This window comes from Oncorhynchus nerka, linkage group LG3 (genome assembly GCF_034236695.1).
Source record: "Oncorhynchus nerka isolate Pitt River linkage group LG3, Oner_Uvic_2.0, whole genome shotgun sequence".
In the NCBI taxonomy this organism is placed as follows: domain Eukaryota; kingdom Metazoa; phylum Chordata; class Actinopteri; order Salmoniformes; family Salmonidae; genus Oncorhynchus; species Oncorhynchus nerka.
The window spans coordinates 85,620,441-85,645,343 of NC_088398.1; the positions used below are offsets into that span (position 1 = coordinate 85,620,441).

The window sequence follows — 24,903 nt, forward strand, 5'->3', positions numbered from 1 at the left end:
CGGCGCGCTCCTGACTGGTTTTTACAGAATGGAGCTGGAAGGAATCAGTGTCAGAGTTGTTACGAAGCTAAGAAGTCGGCATCGCCGGTGAAAACCGTTCAATTCTGAAAACCGACCATTTGAAATCACAATATTGCATGTGCCGATCAATTGTAGCAGTTTTCCCGTTGGATACAGAGGAAAACATTCTGGATTTGTGATAGTAAGTAGCCGCTTACAATTCTGTCTCTCTTGAAAACCACCTTGATTTACGAGCAATATTTTGCATTTGCAAAACGTTTTTATAATTATGTTACGTTGGAATCAGGGGACGCTCATCTGTTAAATCGATACAATGTTGAATTTTAGGTTATTATAACGGATTACTCATTAGCCTATTCGCTGATATGGAGCCACATCAGGCTACCATGATTAGCCTACATTTCTACAGCGGTGAAATCTAGAGACATTTGGAAAGACAAAAATGGCCAAGGCAGATTTATCCTGTGTTTTAAATGCAAGAAAAACAACACGTTTATCGCTAGGCCAAAAATGCATGAGGCTACAACGTTGATTCATTTCAACGAAGGCAGCAGATGATAATTGAAATTGCATCTGTAGCTGGTTTGGACGTTTTCAGGCTAAATGGGTGTGTTGTGGTTTGTACGAGGCTAATGTTTTGGTGCCCTGTTCATGGAATAATGCAGTGTATGTCAGCCGAAGGACAAGCACAGAGAAAAGTCGTGGATGGCTCCCGGCCTGTGAACACTATTGCCGGGGAGAATAATGTGACATATACCATTAAGTAAGGGAACCCTAATTGGGGCAATATGTACGATGTAAATTCTGAATTAGGCCCACACATGATAAGGGCGTGGCGAGTCACTGATAGGGGCGTGTTCTCGTGCCAGCGTTTCATCTGTGTTTCCACCCTGTAATTTCTAAATGGCCTCAATCACAGCACTGTTGGTTTATGTTTGATGCCACAGCGAAGCAGTCTATTTTTGGGCTGTGCGATATAGCCTAAAAATATCATCTCGATTTTGTTGTTCAAATTTATGTGCGATTTACGATATATATCTGAAATGTTTTCAAATGTTTTCTCTAAATAATCTTTGTACAATTTTAAAGGTCAGATAACCACTGAGTAGACTGATACCCTGTTTCATGCCATAAGTAAAGATGTACAGTGCCTATAACTATGTCCCCAATGCAATTATGCATTCTAATACATCCACAATGTCAATTCAATTATTTGTTCTGTTTATTGTCAAACGAATACATTTTTATTTAAAATTGTAACATTCCAACCTTGTTTAGCATGAGCTAGTCCAAATATGGCACGTTATCACAATTTGTATCCGTTCTGCCATCACTCTCAGATAGGGACTTTTATTTTGAAGGCGAACCCGGAAATTCAACACATTGAAGCCAACAGCCGCCGGTTACCGTAGCAACGGAGTAAACACATTTTCGACCCCTGTGAAAAGTGAATCGTTTTAACACCATATCGGTATGCATTAAAAAGTACTTACAGTCAACAGAAGTTATAAACGCCTAAAAATATATATATATATGAGAAAACAATGATTTATTGTGGCTAACTAGCTCATCTGTTAGATGTATGTACTGATGCATTTACAGTCGGGGTAGGCCGGCATTGTAACATAATAATTAGTTCTTTAACTGATTTACCTAGTTAAATAAATATAAATCACCCGGCTTTCTACCTAATCGAGCATGGTGCGAACACCGCCGAGCGCCACCGGGTCACACTGCCTCTCAGCTTGCACCGCTCTGTATTAGGAAGAGGAACATCTCTGATAACCTGCGACATTCATATGGACACATCCTTGTTGTAATCGATCGGGCACTAGAGCTGCCTAATCCAATACATGGCAGTTTATTGTTCTAAACATTGTGTGTGTAGATTTAGCTGCTTCCTACACCCTAATTCAGTGGTCACCAACCTTTTCTGAGTCAAAATGCAAGCAGAGATCTACTACTCAGATTGTTAAAAAAAAAAAAAAAAACATGACTTAAAAACCAAACAAACTATGCAACATTAACCAATTAAAAACAGTTCTTTAGCAATGAGGTTTATACAGTAGGCTATAGGCCCAATGGGGGCTCTCGAGTGGCACAGTGGTCTAAGACACTGCATCTCAGTACAAGAGGCATCACATCTGGCCGTGATTAGGAGTCCCGTGGGACGGCACCCTATTGGCTCAGCGTCTGTTCTGAGGGGTCGTAGCAGTTACTGTCAACAGCACAAAATAGCACTAAACACTAACCCTAAACAACAGGAACGAACGCAAGGCTTTATCATTGGGATATTTACAGAAATGTTTGCTGATGGACTCGGGATACCTCGGAGATGGACCGGTTGGTGACCACGTCCCTAGTTAATCCCTGTTCCTACCCTTTACATTAGACCACAGAGTGGGCCCATTCCATGACCATCTACTGGCTCAGCTGTTCCTACCCTTTACATTAGACCACAGAGTGGGCCCATTCCATGACCATCTACTGGCTCAGCTGTTCCTACCCTTTACATTAGACTACAGAGTGGGCCCATTCCATGACCATCTACTGGCTCAGCTGTTCCTACCCTTTACATTAGACTCAGCCCTGACCATCTACTGGCTCAGCTGTTCCTACCCTTTACATTAGACTACAGAGTGGGCCCATTCCATGACCATCTACTGGCTCAGCTGTTCCTACCCTTTACATTAGACTACAGAGTGGGCCCATTCCATGACCATCTACTGGCTCAGCTGTTCCTACCCTTTACATTAGACCACAGAGTGGGCCCATTCCATGACCATCTACTGGCTCAGCTGTTCCTACCCTTTACATTAGACTACAGAGTGTCTCTGCCAGACAGTGTCTCTGCCAGACAGTGTCTCTGCCAGACAGTGTCTCTGCCAGACAGTGTCTCTGCCAGACAGTGTCTCTGCCAGACAGTGTCTCTGCCAGACAGTGTCTCTGCCAGACAGTGTCTCTGCCAGACAGTGTCTCTGTCAGACAGTGTCTCTGTCAGACAGTGTCTCTGTCAGCCAGTGTCTCTGTTAGCCAGTGTCTCTGTTAGCCAGTGTCTCTGTTAGCCAGTGTCTCTGTTAGCCAGTGTCTCTGTTAGCCAGTGTCTCTGCCAGACAGTGTCTCTGCCAGACAGTGTCTCTGCCAGACAGTGTCTCTGCCAGACAGTGTCTCTGCCAGACAGTGTCTCTGTCAGACAGTGTCTCTGCCAGCCAGTGTCGTTGCCAGCCAGTGTCGTTGCCAGACAGACATAAAGCTAGCTGGTACTATCAGAGGTTCATACATCTATTAGGTAGGCCCATAAAGCTCTGTATCAGAGAGGTTCATACATCTATTAGGTAGGCCCATAAAGTTCTGTATCAGAGAGGTTCATACATCTATTAGGTAGGCCCATAAAGCTCTGTATCAGAGAGGTTCATACATCTATTAGGTAGGCCCATAAAGCTCTGTATCAGAGAGGTTCATACATCTATTAGGTAGGCCCATAAAGCTCTGTATCAGAGAGGTTCATACATCTATTAGGTAGGCCCATAAAGCTCTGTATCAGAGAGGTTCATACATCTATTAGGTAGGACCATAAAGCTCTGTATCAGAGAGGTTCATACATCTATTAGGTAGGACCATAAAGCTCTGAGCAGCATCTATTTATTAGGTAGGACCATAAAGCTCTGTATCAGAGAGGTTAGGTAGGACCATAAAGCCCTGAGCAGCATCTATTTATTAGGTAGGACCATAAAGCTCTGAGCAGCATCTATTTATTAGGTAGGACCATAAAGCTCTGAGCAGCATCTATTTATTAGGTAGGACCATAAAGCTCTGAGCAGCATCTATTTATTAGGTAGGACCATAAAGCTCTGAGCAGCATCTATTTATTAGGTAGGACCATAAAGCTCTGAGCAGCATCTATTTATTAGGTAGGACCATAAAGCCCTGAGCAGCATCTATTTATTAGGTAGGACCATAAAGCTCTGAGCAGCTTGGCACAGAGACTTTTGAGGCAGAGGGGACAAATCTTACAGGCGCTTGTCATCAGTGAGGAATCTGAAGTTCTGTTGCGCCCAGATCTGAAACACCATGGCCCGGTTTCCCAGAAGCGTCTTAAATATTTCTTCTAACCATGAATTTAGCCTTGATTTTAGGAGAACGGGCCTTGGACTCTGCAGTGGTACTGTGGTAGGGCTCAAATGCCACCCGATTCCCTTTATAGTGCTCTACTGGACCAGGACCAAGAGAGAATAGGGTGGCATTTGGAACAAGCAGTACTGTAGGTCTGGGTTTGCGTATACATTCAACTTCATATCTCTCAGCCCTGAAACGTCTCTTTAGAGGGCCTGTGGCCGTGGTTGCTGCTAGGACAGGCCTGTGGCTGTGGTTGCTGCTAGGACAGGCCTGTGGCTGTGGTTGCTGCTAGGACAGGCCTGTGGTTGCTGCTAGGACAGGCCTGTGGCTGTGGTTGCTGCTAGGACAGGCCTGTGGTTGTTGCTAGGACAGGCCTGTGCCTGTGGTTGCTGCTAGGACAGGCCTGTGCCTGTGGTTGCTGCTAGGACAGGCCTGTGGTTGTGGTTACTGCTAGGACAGGCCTGTGGTTGCTGCTAGGACAGGCCTGTGGTTGTTGCTAGGTCAGGCCTGTGGCTGTGGTTGCTGTGGTTGCTGCTAGGACAGGCCTGTGGCTGTGGTTACTGCTAGGACAGGCCTGTGGCTGTTGCTAGGTCAGGCCTGTGGCTGTGGTTGCTGTGGTTGCTGCTAGGACAGGCCTGTGGTTGCTGCTAGGACAGGCCTGTGGTTGCTGCTAGGACAGGCCGGTTGCTGCTAGGACAGGCCTGTGGCTGTGGTTGCTGCTAGGACAGGCCTGTGGTTGCTGCTAGGACAGGCCTGTGGCTGTGGTTGCTGCTAGGACAGGCCTGTGGCTGTGGTTGCTGCTAGGACAGGCCTGTGGCTGTGGTTGCTGCTAGGACAGGCCTGTGGCTGTGGTTGCTGCTAGGACAGGCCTGTGGCTGTGGTTGCTGCTAGGACAGGCCTGTGGCTGTGGTTGCTGCTAGGACAGGCCTGTGGCTGTGGTTGCTGCTAGGACAGGCCTGTGGCTGTGGTTGCTGCTAGGTCAGGCCTGTGGTTGCTGCTAGGTCAGGCCTGTTGCTGTGGTTGCTGCTAGGACAGGCCTGTGGTTGCTGCTAGGACAGGCCTGTGGCTGTGGTTGCTGCTAGGACAGGCCTGTGGTTGCTGCTAGGACAGGCCTGTGGTTGCTGCTAGGACAGGCCTGTGGTTGCTGCTAGGACAGGCCTGTGGTTGCTGCTAGGACAGGCCTGTGGTTGCTGCTAGGACAGGCCTGTGGTTGCTGCTAGGACAGGCCTGTGGTTGCTGCTAGGACAGGCCTGTGGTTGCTGCTAGGACAGGCCTGTGGCTGTGGTTGCTGCTAGGACAGGCCTGTGGCTGTGGTGCCTGTGGTTACTGCTAGGACAGGCCTGTGGTTGCTGCTAGGACAGGCCTGTGGCTGTGGTTGCTGCTAGGACAGGCCTGTGGCTGTGGTTGCTGCTAGGACAGGCCTGTGGCTGTGGTTGCTGCTAGGACAGGCCTGTGGTTGCTGCTAGGACAGGCCTGTGGTTGCTGCTAGGACAGGCCTGTGGTTGCTGCTAGGACAGGCCTGTGGTTGCTGCTAGGACAGGCCTGTGGTTGCTGCTAGGACAGGCCTGTGGTTGCTGCTAGGACAGGCCTGTGCCTGTGGTTGCTGCTAGGACAGGCCTGTGGTTGTGGTTGCTGCTAGGACAGGCCTGTGGTTGTGGTTACTGCTAGGACAGGCCTGTGGTTGCTGCTAGGACAGGCCTGTGGTTGTTGCTAGGTCAGGCCTGTGGCTGTGGTTGCTGTGGTTGCTGCTAGGACAGGCCTGTGGCTGTGGTTACTGCTAGGACAGGCCTGTGGCTGTTGCTAGGTCAGGCCTGTGGCTGTGGTTGCTGTGGTTGCTGCTAGGACAGGCCTGTGGTTGCTGCTAGGACAGGCCTGTGGTTGCTGCTAGGACAGGCCTGTGGCTGTGGTTGCTGCTAGGACAGGCCTGTGGCTGTGGTTGCTGCTAGGACAGGCCTGTGGCTGTGGTTGCTGCTAGGACAGGCCTGTGGCTGTGGTGCCTGTGGTTACTGCTAGGACAGGCCTGTGGCTGTGGTTGCTGCTAGGACAGGCCTGTGGCTGTGGTTGCTGCTAGGACAGGCCTGTGGTTGCTGCTAGGACAGGCCTGTGCCTGTGTTTGCTGCTAGGACAGGCCTGTGCCTGTGTTTGCTGCTAGGACAGGCCTGTGGTTGTGGTTACTGCTAGGACAGGCCTGTGGTTGCTGCTAGGACAGGCCTGTGGTTGTTGCAAGGTCAGGCCTGTGGCTGTGGTTGCTGTGGTTGCTGCTAGGACAGGCCTGTGGCTGTGGTGCCTGTGGTTACTGCTAGGACAGGCCTGTGGTTGCTGCTAGGACAGGCCTGTGGCTGTGGTTGCTGCTAGGACAGGCCTGTGGCTGTGGTTGCTGCTAGGACAGGCCTGTGGTTGCTGCTAGGACAGGCCTGTGGTTGCTGCTAGGACAGGCCTGTGGTTGCTGCTAGGACAGGCCTGTGCCTGTGGTTGCTGCTAGGACAGGCCTGTGCCTGTGGTTGCTGCTAGGACAGGCCTGTGGTTGTGGTTACTGCTAGGACAGGCCTGTGGTTGCTGCTAGGACAGGCCTGTGGTTGTTGCTAGGTCAGGCCTGTGGCTGTGGTTGCTGTGGTTGCTGCTAGGACAGGCCTGTGGCTGTGGTTACTGCTAGGACAGGCCTGTGGCTGTTGCTAGGTCAGGCCTGTGGCTGTGGTTGCTGTGGTTGCTGCTAGGACAGGCCTGTGGTTGCTGCTAGGACAGGCCTGTGGTTGCTGCTAGGACAGGCCTGTGGCTGTGGTTGCTGCTAGGACAGGCCTGTGGCTGTGGTTGCTGCTAGGACAGGCCTGTGGCTGTGGTTGCTGCTAGGACAGGCCTGTGGCTGTGGTGCCTGTGGTTACTGCTAGGACAGGCCTGTGGCTGTGGTTGCTGCTAGGACAGGCCTGTGGCTGTGGTTGCTGCTAGGACAGGCCTGTGGTTGCTGCTAGGACAGGCCTGTGCCTGTGGTTGCTGCTAGGACAGGCCTGTGCCTGTGTTTGCTGCTAGGACAGGCCTGTGGTTGTGGTTACTGCTAGGACAGGCCTGTGGTTGCTGCTAGGACAGGCCTGTGGTTGTTGCAAGGTCAGGCCTGTGGCTGTGGTTGCTGTGGTTGCTGCTAGGACAGGCCTGTGGCTGTGGTTACTGCTAGGACAGGCCTGTGGCTGTTGCTAGGTCAGGCCTGTGGCTGTGGTTGCTGTGGTTGCTGCTAGGACAGGCCTGTGGCTGTGGTTACTGCTAGGACAGTCCTGTGGTTGTTGCTAGGTCAGGCCTGTGGTTGTGGTTACTGCTAGGACAGGCCTGTGGTTACTGCTAGGACAGGCCTGTGGTTGCTGCTAGGACAGGCCTGTGGTTGCTGCTAGGTCAGGCCTGTGGCTGTGGTTGCTGCTAGGTCAGGCCTGTGGCTGTGGTTGCTGCTAGGTCAGGCCTGTGGCTGTGGTTGCTGCTAGGTCAGGCCTGTGGCTGTGGTTGCTGCTAGGTCAGGCCTGTGGCTGTGGTTGCTGCTAGGACAGGCCTGTGGCTGTGCTGCCTGTGGTTGCTGCTAGGACAGGCCTGTGGCTGTGCTGCCTGTGGTTGCTGCTATGACAGGCCTGTGGCTGTGGTTGCTGCTAGGACAGGCCTGTGGCTGTGGTTGCTGCTAGGACAGGCCTGTGGCTGTGGTTACTGCTAGGACAGGCCTGTGGCTGTGGTTACTGCTAGGACAGGCCTGTGGCTGTGGTTGCTGCTAGGACAGGCCTGTGGCTGTGGTTGCTGCTAGGACAGGCCTGTGGTTACTGCTAGGACAGGCCTGTGGTTGCTGCTAGGACAGGCCTGTGGTTGCTGCTAGGACAGGCCTGTGGCTGTGGTTGCTGCTAGGACAGGCCTGTGGATGGATGGAACATATTGTTTTCCCTTCAGGAAATCCCTCCTTGTTCTCCTGAGCTGGACAGAGTAGCGAGCCAAGGCCTGAGATGATACCCTTGTGGTGATTTCCCGCTCAGTAATATCTTATGGGCAGATTTTGTGTGTAGAACAGAATCTGGTAAAACTGAATCCTAATCTCAACACATTCAATTGACTGTTACTGCAGAATCTAATCACATGGTGGAGATCATTGTGATGACCCAAGTGGGATTTACTTCCCAAATCAAATTGTATTTGTCACATGTGTCACTCCTGCGTTGTCTTGGCTTTGTGCTTAGGGTCGTTGTCCTGTTGGAAGGTGAACCTTCGCCCCAGTCTGAGGTCCTGAGCTCTTTGGAGCAGGGTTTCATCAAGGATCTATTTGTACTTTGCTCCGTTCGTCTTTACCTCAATCCTGACTAGTCTCCCAGTCTGTGCCGCTGAAAAACATCCCCACAGCATGATGCTGCCACCACCACCATGCTTCACCGTAGGGATGGTGCCAGGTTTCCTCCAGTCGTGACTCTTGGCATTCAGGTCAAAGAGTTCAATCTTAGTTTCATCAGATCAGAGAACGTTGTTTCTCATGGTCTGAGAGTCCTTTAGGTGCCTTTTGGCAAACTCCAAGCAGGCTGTCATGTGCGTTTTACTTAGGAGTGGCTTCCGTCTGGCCACTTTACCATAAAGGCCTGATTGGTGGAGTGCTGCAGAGATGGTATTCCTTCTTGAAGGTTCTCCCATCTCCACAGAGGAACTCTGGAGCCATCGGGTTCTTGGGTGTTGTGTGTAGATTGCTGATAATAAAGCTGTAACTTAATAAAATGTGGAAAAAGTCAAGGGGTCTGAATACTTTCCGAAGGCACTACAGGTCCTCGGTGGCAGGTAGCTTGGTCCCAGTGAGGTACTGGGCCGTATGCACTACCCTCTTAATATTTTAAGGAACTTAAACGTTCGCTTTTTTACATAGCACATATTGCACTTTTACTTTCTTCTCCAACACTTATTTAAACCAAATCGAACATCTTTCATAATTTATTTGAGGCTAAATTGATTTCATTGATGTATTATATTTAGTTAAATTAAGTGTTCATTCAGTATTGTTGTAATTGTCATTATTACAAAAGAAATATATAAAACAATCGGCCGATTAATCGGCATCTGTTTTTTTTTTTTTTGGTCCTCCAATAATCGGTATCGGCGTTGAAAAATCATAATCGGTCGACCTCTAGTCTGTATATTATACATTAGTCATACTTTTATTATTGAGGTATGGTGAGTGCTTGTGTGTCTACAGACAGGGACAATCATAGACCACCTGTACAGAGGACATCTCTGCCCCCCTACCATGGAGACAACTGTTTATTCTGCTACAGGAGATCTGGTCGTCAGACCACAGTCCTGTGCCAGGGGGGAGGAGGTCTGGTCGTCATACCACAGTCCTGTGCCAGGGGGGTGGAGGTCTGGTCGTCATACCACAGTCCTGTGCCAGGGGGGAGGAGGTCTGGTCGTCATACCACAGTCCTGTGCCAGGGGGGAGGAGGTCTGGTTGTCAGACCACAGTCCTGTGCCAGGGGGGAGGAGGCCTGGTTGTCAGACCACAGTCCTGTGCCAGGGGGAGGAGGTCTGGTCGTCAGACCACAGTCCTGTGCCATGGGGAGGAGATCTGGTTGTCAGGGGGAGGCCTGGTCGTCAGACCACAGTCCTGCGCCAGGGGAGGAGGTCTGGTCGTCATACCACAGTCCTGCGCCAGGGGGATGAGGTCTGGTTGTCAGGGGAGGTCTGGTCATCAGACCACAGTCCTGCGCCAGGGGGAGGAGGTCTGGTTGTTAGACCACAGTCCTGTGCCAGGGGGAGGAGATCTGGTTGTCAGACCACAGTCCTGTGCCAGGGGGAGGAGATCTGGTTGTCAGACCACAGTCCTGTGCCAGGGGAGGAGATCTGGTTGTCAGACCACAGTCCTGTGCCAGGGGGAGGAGGTCTGGTTGTCAGACCACAGTCCTGTGCCAGGGGGGAGGAGGTCTGGTTGTCAGACCACAGTCCTGTGCCAGGGGAGGAGATCTGGTTGTCAGGGGGAGGCCTGGTCGTCAGACCACAGTCCTGCGCCAGGGGGGAGGAGGTCTGGTCGTCATACCACAGTCCTGCGCCAGGGGGATGAGGTCTGGTTGTCAGGGGGAGGTCTGGTCATCAGACCACAGTCCTGTGCCAGGGGGGAGGAGGTCTGGTTGTCAGACCACAGTCCTTCGCCAGGGGGGAGGAAGTCCGGTCGTCAGACCACAGTCCTGCGCCAGGGGGGAGGAGGTCTGGTCGTCAGACCACAGTCCTGCGCCAGGGGGAGGAGGTCTGGTTGTCAGACCACAGTCCTGCGCCAGGGGGGAGGAAGTCCGGTCGTCAGACCACAGTCCTGTGCCAGGAGGAGGTCTGGTCGTCAGACCACAGTCCTGTGCCAGGGGGAGGAGGTCTGGTCGTCAGACCACAGTCCTGTGCCAGGGGGAGGAGGTCTGGTCGTCAGACCACAGTCCTGTGCCAGGGGGAGGAGGTCTGGTCGTCAGACCACAGTCCTGTGCCAGGGGGAGGAGGTCTGGTCGTCAGACCACAGTCCTGTGCCAGGGGGGAGGAAGTCCGGTCGTCAGACCACAGTTTTGCAGGAGGAGATCTGGTTGTCAGACCACAGTCCTGCGCCAGGGGGGGGAGGAGATCTGGTCGTCAGACCACAGTCCTGCGCCAGGGGGGAGGAAGTCCGGTCGTCAGGAGGAGAAACAAAATTCCTTATTTGTAGCATGGTGTTCTGTGGTTTTAGCTGACCTTTGACCTTTGGCTTGGTGGCAGCAGCTGCTGTAGTCATTTCAGAGTAGCGAGCAGAGCAGAGCCAACCCGTCCAGACCAGATGCTGATACCGTACCGCCAGCTCTCACAGGACTGAAGGACTGAAATGAGAAAAACAGATGACAACATTCTCCTACGCAGAGAAGAATCTGGAGAATTAGGGAGGATCGATTCAGGACCTAAAGTCACCAGACAGATTTACTTGGTCTTGATTGTCAGGGAACCTTGAGACGTCGACCAATTCATTGGTACATTGATGCTTGAAGGTCTTGTTGAGATGCAGGGTAGTGTTAACTATTTGATTTGAAAGGTCTTGTTGAGATGCAGGGTAGTGTTAACTATTTGATTTGAAAGGTCTTGTTGAGATGCAGGGTAGTGTTAACTATTTGATTTGAAAGGTCTTGTTGAGATGCAGGGTAGTGTTAACTATTTGATTTGAAGGTCTTGTTGAGATGCAGGGTAGTGTTAACTATTTGATTTGAAGGTCTTGTTGAGATGCAGGGTAGTGTTAACTATGTGATTTGAAGGTCTTGTTGAGGTGCAGGGTAGTGTTAACTATGTGATTTGAAGGTCTTGTTGAGGTCATGTTTCTATAAGAAGAGGGAGATGGTGAATCTCAGCAGTTTACACTAAAGTTGCTTTCATCTGGCAACCAATCACAATTCCAGATGCCAGGTAGCAGTTTAGTTTAGTGGATCTCAAAAATAGCCCTGTGTCTGTCTGTCTCTCTCACTCACATATATGGCTTTATTGGCATGGGAAACATGTGTAAACATTGCCAAAGCAAGTGAGGTAGATAAAAATTACACATAGACAAGTTTCAAAACAATAAAGACATTACAAATGTCATATTATATATATATATATATATATATATATAGTGTTTTAACAATGTACAAATGGTTAAAGGACACAAGATAAAATAAATAAGCATAAATATGGGTTGTATTTACAATGGTGTTTGTTCTTCACTGGTTGCCCTTTTCTTGTGGCAACAGGTCACAAATCTTGCTGCTGTGATGGTACACTGTGGAATTTCACCCAGTAGAGATGGGAGTTTATCAAAATTGGGTTTGTTTTTCAAATTCTTTGTGGATCTGTGATCTGAGGGAAATATGTCTCTCTAATATGGTCATACATTGGGCAGGAGGTTAGGAAGTGCAGCTCAGTTTCCACCTCATGTTGTGGGCAGTGAGCACATAGCCTGTCTTCTCTTGAGAGCCATGTCTGCCTATGGCGGCCTTTCTCAATAGCAAGGCTATGCTCACTGAGTCTGTACATGGTCAAAGCTTTCCTTAATTTTGGGTCTGTCACAGTGGTCAGGTATTCTGCCGCTGTGTACTCTCTGTGTAGGGCCAAATAGCATTCTAGTTTGCGCTGTTTTTTTATTAATTCTTTCCAATGTGTCAAGTAATTATCTTTTTGTTTTCTCATGATTTGGTTGGGTCTAATTGTGCTGCTGTCCTGGGGCTCTGTAGGGTGTGTTTGTGTTTGTGAACAGAGCCCCAGGACCAGCTTGCTTAGGGGACTCTTCTCCAGGTTCATCTCTCTGTAGTTGATGGCTTTGTTATGGAAGGTTTGGGAATCGCTTCCTTTTAGGTGGTTATAGAATTTAACGTCTCTTTTCTGGATTTTGATAATTAGTGGGTATCTGCCTAATTCTGCTCTGCATGCATTATTTGGTGTTCTACGTTGTACACGGAGGATATTTTTGCAGAATTCTGCGTGCAGAGTCTCGATTTGGTGTTTGTCCCATTTTGTGAAGTCTTGGTTGGTGAGCGGACCCCAGAACCATAAAGGGCAATGGGCTCTATGACTGATTCAAGTATTTTTAGCCAAATCCTAATTGGAATGTTGAAATTTATGTTTCTTTTGATGGCATAGAATGCCCTTCTTGCCTTGTCTCTCAGATCGTTCACAGCTTTTTAATTTAATTTTACCTTTATTTTACCTTTATTTTACTAGGCAAATCAGTTAAGAACAAATTCTTATTTTCAATGACGGCCTAAGAACAGTGGGTTAACCTGTTGCTCCTACCCTCTACTTTTTTGAACATTTTGTTAAAAATCGCGCAACATTTCAGCGCCCTGCTACTCATGCCAGGAATATAGTACGTTCATATGGTTAGAATGTGTGGATAGGAAACTCTCGGACGTTTTTAAAACTGGTTAAATCACGACTGTGGCTATTACATAACGTGCGTTACATCGGAAAGCGCAGGAAAACCTGATCACAGAAAATGGAAATAAATATCCTTGCGCCACTTCAAGCAATTGTTAACAGTGAGCCGAATTAGATAAGACCGAGCATTCAACTCCCACAGCATCCCCATGTTGTCGAGTATCTTGTGAATTTAATCATCTTTGATTCTTGGTTGAACCGAAAGAGGGGCACTGCTTACCTCCGGTCTCCGCCCAGATCATTCCGGAAGAGCTCTCTCCTGAAATTTTTTCCAAGACGACAGCTCATGATATTTACATCGCCTACGGATGATTTTTATCGCTTATTAACGTTTACTAATACCTAAAGTTGCATTACAAACGTATTTCGAAGTGTTTTGTGAAAGTTTATCGTCTACTTTTTGAATTTAAAAAAATGACGTTACGTTGTGAAATCGCTGTTTTTTTCGTTTATTACACAGTCTACATATAACGATATCTTGGCTTTATATGGCCCGATTTAATCGAAATAAAGACCCAATAGTGTTTATGGGACATCTAGGAGTGCCAACAAAGAAGATGGTGAAAGGTAATGACTGTTTTCTATTTTATTGTGCGGTTTGTGTAACGCCGAAATGCTAATTATTTTGTTTACGTCCCCTGCTGTGCTTTTCTGTTGTAGTGTATTGGTGCATGCTATCAGATAATAGCTTCTCATGCTGTCGCCGAAAAGCATTTTAAAAATCTGACTTGTTGCCTGGATTCACAACGAGTGTAGCTTTAATTTGATACCCTGCATGTGTATTTTAATGAACTTTTGAGTTTTAACTAATACTATTAGCATTTAGCGTAGCACATTTGCATTTCCAGAGCTCTAGTTGGGACGCAAGCGTCCCAACTAGAGGCAAGAGGTTAACTGCCTGTTCGGGGGCAGAATGACAGATTTGTACCTTGTCAGCTCGGGGATTCGAACTTGCAACCTTTCGGTTACTAGTCCAACGCTCTAACCACTAGGCTACCCTGCCGCCCCGGACTTTGTGGGACTTTGTGGGACTTTGTGGGACTTTGTGGGACTTTGTGGGACTTTGTGGGACTTTGTGGGACTTTGTGGAAGTTACCAGTGGCGCTGATGTTTAGGCCAAGGTATGTATAGTTTTTTGTGTGCTCTAGGGCAACAGTGTCTAGATGGAATTTATATTTGTGGTCCTGGTGACTGGACCTTTTTTGGAACACCATTATTTTGGTCTTACTGAGATTTACTGTCAAGGCCCAGGTCTGACAGAATCTGTGCATAAGATCTAGGTGCTGCTGTAGGCCCTCCTTGGTTGGTGACAGAAGCACCAGATCATCAGCAAACAGCAGACATTTGACTTCGGATTCTAGCAGGGGGAGGCCGGGTGCTGCAGACTTTTCTAGTGCCCGCGCCAATTCGTTGATATATATGTTGAAGAGGGTGGGGCTTAAGCTGCATCCCTGTCTAACCCCACGACCCTGTGGGAAGAAATGTGTATGTTTTTTGCCAATTTTAACCGCACACTTGTTGTTCGTGTACATGGATTTTATAATGTCGTATGTTTTACCCCCAACACCACTTTCCATCAGTTTGTATAGCAGACCCTCATGCCAGATTGAGTCGAATGCTTTTTTGAAATCAACAAAGCATGAGAAGACTTTGCCTTTGATTTGGTTTGTTTGTTTGTCAATTAGGGTGTGCAGGGTGAATACGTGGTCTGTTGCACGGTAATTTGGTAAAAAGCCAATTTGACATTTGCTCAGTACATTGTTTTCATTGAGGAAATGTACGAGTCTGCTGTTAATAATAATGCAGAGGATTTTCCCAAGGTTACTGTTGACGCATATTCCCACGGTAGTTATTGGGGTCAAATTTGTCTCCACTTTTGTGGATTGGGGTGATCAGTCCTTGGTTCCAAATATTGGGGAAGATGCCAGAGCTAAGGATGATGTTAGAGTTTTAGCCAATTGGAATTTTTTGTCTGTATATTTGATCATTTCATTGAGGATACCATCAACACCACAGGCCTTTTTGGGTTGGAGGGTTTTTATTTTGTCCTGTAACTCATTCAATGTAATTGGAGAATCCAGTGGGTTCTGGTCGTCTTTAATAGTTGATTCTAAGATCTGTATTTGATCATGTATATGTTTTTGATCTTTATTCTTTGTTATAGAACCAAAAAGATTGGAGAAGTGGTTTACCCATACATCTCCATTTTGGATAGATAATTCTTCGTGTTGTTTGTTTAGTGTTTTCCAATTTTCCCAGAAGTGGTTAGAGTCTATGGATTCTTCAATTGCATTGAGCTGATTTCTGACGTGCTGTTCCTTCTTTTTCCGTAGTGTATTTCTGTATTGTTTTAGTGATTCACCATAGTGAAGGCGTAGACTCAGGTTTCTCCATTTTCTTCTTAGATTCTTGCATTCTTCATCAAACCATTTGTCATTATTGTTAATTTTTTTTCGGTTTTCTATTTGAGATTTTTAGATTTGATAGGGAAGCTGAGAGGTCAAATATACTGTTAAGATTTTCTACTGCCAAGTTTACACCTTCACTATTACAGTGGAACATTTTACCCAGGAAATTGTCTAAAAGGGATTGAATTAGTTGTTGCCTAATTGTTTTTTGGTAGGTTTCCAAACTGCATTCCTTCCATCTATAGTATTTCTTAATGTTACTCAGTTCCTTTGGCTTTGATGCCTCATGATTGAGTATTGCTCTGTTTAAGTAGACTGTGATTTTGCTGTGGTCTGATAGGGGTGTCAGTGGACTGACTGAACGCTCTGAGAGACTCTGGGTTGAGGTCAGTGATAAAGTAGTCTACAGTACTACTGCCAAGAGATGAGCTATAGGTGTACCTACCATAGGAGTCCCCTCGAAGCCTACCATTGACTATGTACATACCCAGCGTGCGACAGAGCTGCAGGAGTTGTGACCCGTTTTTGTTGGTTATGTTGTTATAGTTGTGTCTATGGGGGGCATATTTGGGAGGGAATGCTGTCACCTCCACCTCTGTCTCTCTCTCTCTGTCTCTCTCTCTCTGTCAATTTTTTCAATTCAATTCAAGGGCTTTATTGGCATGGGAAACATGTGTTAACATTGCCAAAGCAAGTGAGGTAGACAACATACAAAGTGAATATATAAGGTGAAAAACAACAAAAATGAACAGTAAACATTACACATACAGAAGTTTCAAAACAGTAAAGACATTACAAATGTAATATTATACATATATATATATATATATACAGTGTTGTAACAATGTACAAATAGTTAAAGGACACAAGATAAAATAAATAAGCATAAATATGGGTTGTATTTACAATGGTGTTTGTTCTTCACTGGTTGCCCTTTTCTCGTGGCAACAGGTCACAAATCTTGCTGCTGTGATGGCACACTGTGGTATTTCACCCAGTAGATATGGGAGTTTATCAAAATTGGATTTGTTTTCGAATTCTTTGTGGATCTGTGTAATCTGAGGGAAATATGTGTCTCTAATATGGTCATACATTGGGCAGGAGGTTAGGAAGTGCAGCTCAGTTTCCACCTCATTTTGTGGGTAGTGAGCACATAGCCTGTCTTCTCTTGAGAGCCATGTCTGCCTACGGCGGCCTTTCTCAATAGCAAGGCTATGCTCACTGAGTCTGTACATAGTCAAAGCTTTTCTTAATTTTGGGTCAGTCACAGTGGTCAGGTATTCTGCCGCTGTGTACTCTCTGTTTAGGGCCAAATAGCATTCTAGTTTGTCTCTGTCTCCTATCATCGATCTCTTCTCCATGAAAGCTCTGTCTAGAAAGGAACATGTGGTATTGAACACATGTTATTCATATGCTTATATATATACTATATATATATAGTTATAGACTAGATATATATAATTATATTCTGTTATAGACTAGAGTTCTTACGATCTCTGCTGCTGGGTTGTAGTGTACGTCCCACATGGCGCCCTATATAGGGCACTACTATAGACCAGAGCCCTATTCCCTATATAGTGGTACTACTATAGACCAGAGCCCTATTCCCTATATAGTGGTACTACTATAGACCAGAGCCCTATTCCCTATATAGTGGTACTACTATAGACCAGAGCCCTATATAGTGCACTACTATAGACCAGAGCCCTATTCCCTATATCGTGGTACTACTTAGACCAGAGCCCTATTCCCTATATAGTGGTACTTTAGACCAGAGCCCTATTCCCTATATAGTGGTACTACTATAGACCAGAGCCCTATTCCCTATATAGTGGTACTACTATAGACCAGAGCCCTATTCCCTATATAGTGGTACTACTATAGACCAGAGCCCTATTCCCTATATAGTGGTACTACTATAGACCAGAGCCCTATTCCCTATATAGTGGTACTACTATAGACCAGGGCCCTATTCCCTATATAGTGGTACTACTATAGACCAGAGCCCTATATAGTGGTACTACTATAGACCAGAGCCCTATTCCCTATATAGTGGTACTACTATAGACCAGGGCCCTATTCCTATATAGTGTACTACTATAGACCAGAGCCCTATTCTATATAGTAGTGGTACTACTATAGACCAGAGCCCTATTCCCTATATAGTGGTACTACTATAGACCAGAGCCCTATTCCCTATATAGTGGTACTACTATAGACCAGAGCCCTATATAGTGGTACTACTATAGACCAGAGCCCTATTCCCTATATAGTGGTACTACTATAGACCAGAGCCCTATTCCCTATATAGTGGTACTACTATAGACCAGAGCCCTATTCCCTATATAGTGGTACTACTATAGACCAGAGCCCTATTCCCTATATAGTGGTACTACTATAGACCAGAGCCCTATATAGTGCACTACTATAGACCAGAGCCCTATTCCCTATATAGTGCACTACTTTAGACCAGAGCCCTATTCCCTATATAGTGCACTACTTTAGACCAGAGCCCTATTCGCTATATAGTGCACTACTTTAGACCAGAGCCCTATTCCCTATATAGTGCAATACTATAGACCAGAGCCCTATTCCCTATATAGTGTACTACTATAGACCAGAGCCCTATTCCCTATATAGTGCACTACTATAGACCAGAGCCCTATTCCCTATATAGTGGTACTACTATAGACCAGAGCCCTATTCCCTATATAGTGCACTACTATAGACCAGAGCCCTATTCCCTATATAGTGCACTACTTTAGACCAGAGCCCTATATAGTGGTACTACTATAGACCAGAGCCCTATTCCCTATATAGTGGTACTACTATAGACCAGAGCCCTATTCTCTATATAGTGGTACTACTATAGACCAGAGCCCCATATATAGTGCACTACTTTAGACCAGAGCCCTATTCCCTATATAGTGGTACTACTATAGACCAGAGCCCTATTCCCTATATAGTGCACTACTTTAGACCAGAGCCCTATTCCCTATATAGTGGTACTACTATAGACCAGAGCCCTATTCCCTATATAGTGGTACTACTATAGACCAGAGCCCTATTCCCTATATAGTGGTACTACTTTAGACCAGAGCCCTATTCCCTATATAGTGCACTACTTTAGACCAGAGCCCTATTCCCTATATAGTGGTACTACTATAGACCAGAGCCCTATTCCCTTTATAGTGGTACTACTATAGACCAGAGCCCTATTCCCTATATAGTGGTACTACTATAGACCAGAGCCCTATTCCCTATATAGTGGTACTACTATAGACCAGAGCCCTATTCCCTATATAGTGGCACTACTATAGACCAGAGCCCTATTCCCTATATAGGGCACTACTATAGACCAGAGCCCTATTCCCTATATAGGGCACTACTATAGACCAGAGCCCTATTCCCTATATAGGGCACTACTATAGACCAGAGCCCTATTCCCTATATAGTGCACTACTATAGACCAGAGCCCTATTCCCTATATAGTGCACTACTATAGACCAGAGCCCTATTCCCTATATAGTGGTACTACTATAGACCAGAGCCCTATTCCCTATATAGTGGTACTACTTTAGACCAGAGCCCTATTCCCTATATAGTGGTACTACTATAGACCAGAGCCCTATTCCCTATATAGTGGTACTACTTTAGACCAGAGCCCTATTCCTATATAGTGGTACTACTATAGACCAGAGCCCTATTCCCTATATAGTGGTACTACTATAGACCAGAGCCCTATTCCCTATATAGTGGTACTACTATAGACCAGAGCCCTATTCCCTATATAGTGGTACTACTATAGACCAGAGCCCTATTCCTATATAGTGGTACTACTATAGACCAGGGCCCTATTCCCTATATAGTGCACTTGTATAGACCAGAAACCTATTCCCTATATAGTGTACTACTATAGACCAGAGCCCTATTCCTATATAGTGGTACTACTATAGACCAGAGCCCTATTCCTATATAGTGGTACTACTTTAGACCAGAGCCCTATTCCCTATATAGTGGTACTACTATAGACCAGAGCCCTATTCCCTATATAGGGCACTACTATAGACCAGAGCCCTATTCCCTATATAGTGTACTACTATAGACCAGGGCCCTATTCCCTATATAGTGCACTACTTTAGACCAGGGCCCTATTCCCTATATAGTACTACTTTAGACCAGGGCCCTATTCCCTATATAGTGTACTACTTTAGACCAGGCCCTATTCCTATATAGTGGTACTACTATAGACCAGAGCCCTATTCCCTATATAGTGCACTACTTTAGACCAGGGCCCTATTCCCTATATAGTGTACTACTTTAGACCAGGGCCCTATTCCCTATATAGTGGTACTACTTTAGACCAGGGCCCTATTCCCTATATAGTGCACTACTTTAGACCAGAGCCCTATTCCCTATATAGTGGTACTACTTTAGACCAGGGCCCTATTCCCTATATAGTGCACTACTTTAGACCAGAGCCCTATTCCCTATATAGTGCACTACTTTAGACCAGGGCCCTATTCCTATATAGCACTACTTTAGACCAGAGCCCTATTCCCTATATAGTGCACTACTATAGACCAGAGCCCTATTCCCTATATAGTGGTACTACTTTAGACCAGAGCCCTATTCCCTATATAGTGCACTACTATAGACCAGAGTCCTATTCCCTATATAGGGCACTACTATAGACCAGAGCCCTATTCCCTATATAGTGCACTACTATAGACCAGGGCCCTATTCCCTATATAGTGCACTACTTTAGACCAGGGCCCTATTCCCTATATAGTGCACTACTTTAGACCAGGGCCCTATTCCCTATATAGTGCACTACTTTAGACCAGGGCCCTATTCCCTATATAGTGCACTACTATAGACCAGGGCCCTATTCCCTATATAGTGCACTACTTTAGACCAGAGCCCTATTCCCTATATAGTGGTACTACTATAGACCAGAAGCCCTATTCCCTATATAGTGCACTACTATAGACCAGAGCCCTATTCCCTATATAGTGTACTACTATAGACCAGAGCCCTATTCCTATATAGTGGTACTACTTTAGACCAGAGCCCTATTCCCTATATAGTGGTACTACTATAGACCAGAGCCCTATTCCTATATAGTGCACTACTTTAGACCAGAGCCCTATATAGTGGTACTACTATAGACCAGAGCCCTATTCCCTATATAGTGGCACTACTATAGACCAGAGCCCTATTCCTATATAGTGGTACTACTTTAGACCAGAGCCCTATTCCTATATAGTGCACTACTTTAGACCAGAGCCCTATTCCCTATATAGTGGTACTACTTTAGACCAGAGCCCTATTCCCTATATAGTGGTACTACTTTAGACCAGAGCCCTATTCCCTATATAGTGGTACTACTTTAGACCAGAGCCCTATTCCTATATAGTGGTACTACTATAGACCAGAGCCCTATTCCTATATAGTGGTACTACTATAGACCAGAGCCCTATTCCCTATAGTGGTACTACTATAGACCAGAGCCCTATTCCCTATATAGTGGTACTACTATAGACCAGAGCCCTATTCCCTATATAGTGCACTACTATAGACCAGAGCCCTATTCCTATATAGTGGTACTACTATAGACCAGAGCCCTATTCCCTATATAGTGGTACTACTATAGACCAGGGCCCTATTCCCTATATAGTGCACTACTTTAGACCAGGGCCCTATTCCTATATAGTGGTACTACTATAGACCAGGGCCCTATTCCCTATATAGTGGTACTACTATAGACCAGAGCCCTATTCCCTATATAGTGGTACTACTATAGACCAGGGCCCTATTCCCTATATAGTGTACTACTATAGACCAGAGCCCTATTCCCTATATAGTGGCACTACTTTAGACCAGAGCCCTGTTCCCTATATAGTGCACTACTTTAGACCAGAGCCCTATTCCTATATAGTGGTACTACTATAGACCAGAGCCCTATTCCCTATATAGTGCACTACTTTAGACCAGGGCCCTATATAGTGGCACTACTTTAGACCAGAGCCCTATTCCCTATATAGTGGCACTACTTTAGACCAGAGCCCTATTCCCTATATAGTGGTACTACTATAGACCAGAGCCCTATTCCCTATATAGTGGCACTACTATAGACCAGAGCCCTATTCCCTATATAGTGGTACTACTATAGACCAGAGCCCTATTCCTATATAGTGGTACTACTATATATAGACCAGAGCCCTATTCCCTATATAGTGGTACTACTTTAGACCAGAGCCCTATTCCCTATATAGTGGTAGACCAGAGCCCTATTCCCTATAGTGGCACTATAGACCAGAGCCCTATTCCCTATATAGTGGCACTACTTTATAGACCAGAGCCCTATTCCCTATATAGTGCACTACTATAGACCAGAGCCCTATTCCCTATATAGTGGTACTACTATAGACCAGAGCCCTATTACCAGGGCCCTATTCCCTATATAGTGGTACTACTATAGACCAGAGCCCTATTCCCTATATAGTGGTACTACTATAGACCAGAGCCCTATTCCCTATATAGTGGTACTACTATAGACCAGAGCCCTATTCCCTATATAGTGTACTACTATAGACCAGAGCCCTATTCCCTATATAGTGGTACTACTATAGACCAGAGCCCTATTCCCTATATAGTGGTACTACTATTGACCAGAGCCCTATTCCCTATATAGTGGTACTACTATAGACCAGAGCCCTATTCCCTATATAGTGGTACTACTATAGACCACGGCCCTATTCCCTATATAGTGTACTACTATAGACCAGGGCCCTATTCCCTATATAGTGCACTACTAAAGACCAGAGCCCTATTCCCTATATAGTGGTACTACTATAGACCAGAGCCCTATTCCCTATATAGTGCACTACTTTAGACCAGAGCCCTATATAGTGGTACTACTTTAGACCAGGGCCCTATGCCCTATATAGTGCACTACTTTAGACCAGAGCCCTATTCCCTATATAGTGGTACTACTATAGACCAGAGCCCTATTCCCTATATAGTGGTACTACTATAGACCAGAGCCCTATTCCCTATATAGTGGTACTACTATAGACCAGAGCCCTATATAGTGGTACTACTATAGACCAGAGCCCTATTCCCTATATAGTGGTACTACTATAGACCAGAGCCCTATTCTCTATATAGTGCACTACTTTAGACCAGAGCCCTATATAGTGGTACTACTATAGACCAGAGCCCTATTCCCTATATAGTGGCACTACTATAGACCAGAGCCCTATTCCCTATATATAGTGGTGGTACTACTATAGACCAGAGCCCTATTCCCTATATAGTGCACTACTATAGACCAGAGCCCTATTCCCTATATAGTGGCACTACTATAGACCAGAGCCCTATTCCCTATATAGTGTACTACTTTAGACCAGAGCCCTATTCCCTATATAGTGGTATTCCCTATATAGTACTACTTTAGACCAGAGCCCTATATAGTGGTACTACTATAGACCAGAGCCCTATTCCCTATATAGTGCACTACTTTAGACCAGAGCCCTATATAGTGGTACTACTATAGACCAGAGCCCTATTCCCTATATAGTGCACTACTTTAGACCAGAGCCCTATATAGTGGTACTACTATAGACCAGAGCCCTATTCCCTATATAGTGGCACTACTATAGACCAGAGCCCTATTCCCTATATAGTGGTACTACTATAGACCAGAGCCCTATTCCCTATATAGTGGTACTACTATAGACCAGAGCCCTATTCTCTATATAGTGCACTACTTTAGACCAGAGCCCTATATAGTGGTACTACTATAGACCAGAGCCCTATTCCCTATATAGTGGTACTACTATAGACCAGAGCCCTATTCTCTATATAGTGCACTACTTTAGACCAGAGCCCTATATAGTGGTACTACTATAGACCAGAGCCCTATTCCCTATATAGTGGCACTACTATAGACCAGAGCCCTATTCCCTATATAGTGGTACTACTATAGACCAGAGCCCTATTCCCTATATAGTGGTACTACTATAGACCAGAGCCCCCTATATAGTGGTACTACTATAGACCAGAGCCCTATTCCCTATATAGTGGTACTACTATAGACCAGAGCCCTATTCCCTATATAGTGGTACTACTATAGACCAGAGCCCTATTCCCTACATAGTGGTACTACTATAGACCAGAGCCCTATTCCCTATATAGTGGTACTACTATAGACCAGAGCCCTATTCCCTATATAGTGGTACTACTATAGACCAGAGCCCTATTCCCTATATAGTGGTACTACTATAGACCAGAGCCCTATTCCCTATATAGTGGTACTACTATTGACCAGAGCCCCCTATATAGTGGTACTACTATAGACCAGAGCCCTATTCCCCCTAGATATAGTGGTACTACTATATACCAGGGCCCTATTCCCTATATAGTGGTACTACTATAGACCAGAGCCCTATTCCCTATATAGTGGTACTACTATAGACCAGAGCCCTATATAGTGGTACTACTATAGACCAGAGCCCTATTCCCTATATAGTGGTACTACTATAGACCAGAGCCCTATTCTCTATGTAGTGGTACTACTATAGACCAGAGCCCTATTCCCTATATAGTGGTACTACTATAGACCAGAGTCCTATTCTCTATATAGTGGTACTACTATAGACCAGAGCCCTATTCTCTATATAGTGGTACTACTATAGACCAGAGCCCTATTCTGGTACTATATAGTGGTACTACTATAGACCAGAGCCCTATTCTCTATATAGTGGTACTACTATAGACCAGAGCCCTATTCCCTATATAGTGTACTACTATAGACCAGAGCCCTATTCCCTATATAGTGGTACTACTATAGACCAGAGCCCTATTCCCTATATAGTGGTACTACTATAGACCAGAGCCCTATTCCCTATATAGGGCACTACTATAGACCAGAGCCCTATTCTCTATATAGTGGTACTACTATAGACCAGATACCTATTCCCTATATAGTGGTACTACTATAGACCAGAGCCCTATTCTCTATATAGTGGTACTACTATAGACCAGATACCTATTCCCTATATAGTGGTACTACTATAGACCAGAGCCCTATTCCCTATATAGTGGTACTACTATAGACCAGAGCCCTATTCTCTATATGTAGCCTGTAGAAAGGTGAAACGTTTCTGTTGGCAGCAGATATTATGATGACATTGTGACTGTTTTGTTCATTTTGGACTTGAGTTTTTTTCTGTTGCTCAAGGCAAGCCGAAGTCTGTGATTGGTCAATAGTAGGGATTCTACACCGCTTCGTCTGTGATTGGTCAATAGTCGGGATTCTACACTGCTTTGTCTGTGATTGGTCAATAGTAGGGATTCTACACCGCTTCGTCTGATTGGTCAATAGTAGGGATTCTACACCGCTTCGTCTGTGATTGGTCAATAGTAGGGATTCTACACCGCTTCGTCTGTG

General features: G+C 46.0%; 1 pseudogene; it reads left to right on the plus strand.

The window, feature by feature from the left end:
- Positions 1–24,903, plus strand: part of LOC115116560 (ras-associated and pleckstrin homology domains-containing protein 1-like) — a 216,643-nt pseudogene continuing 191,740 nt past the window's right edge.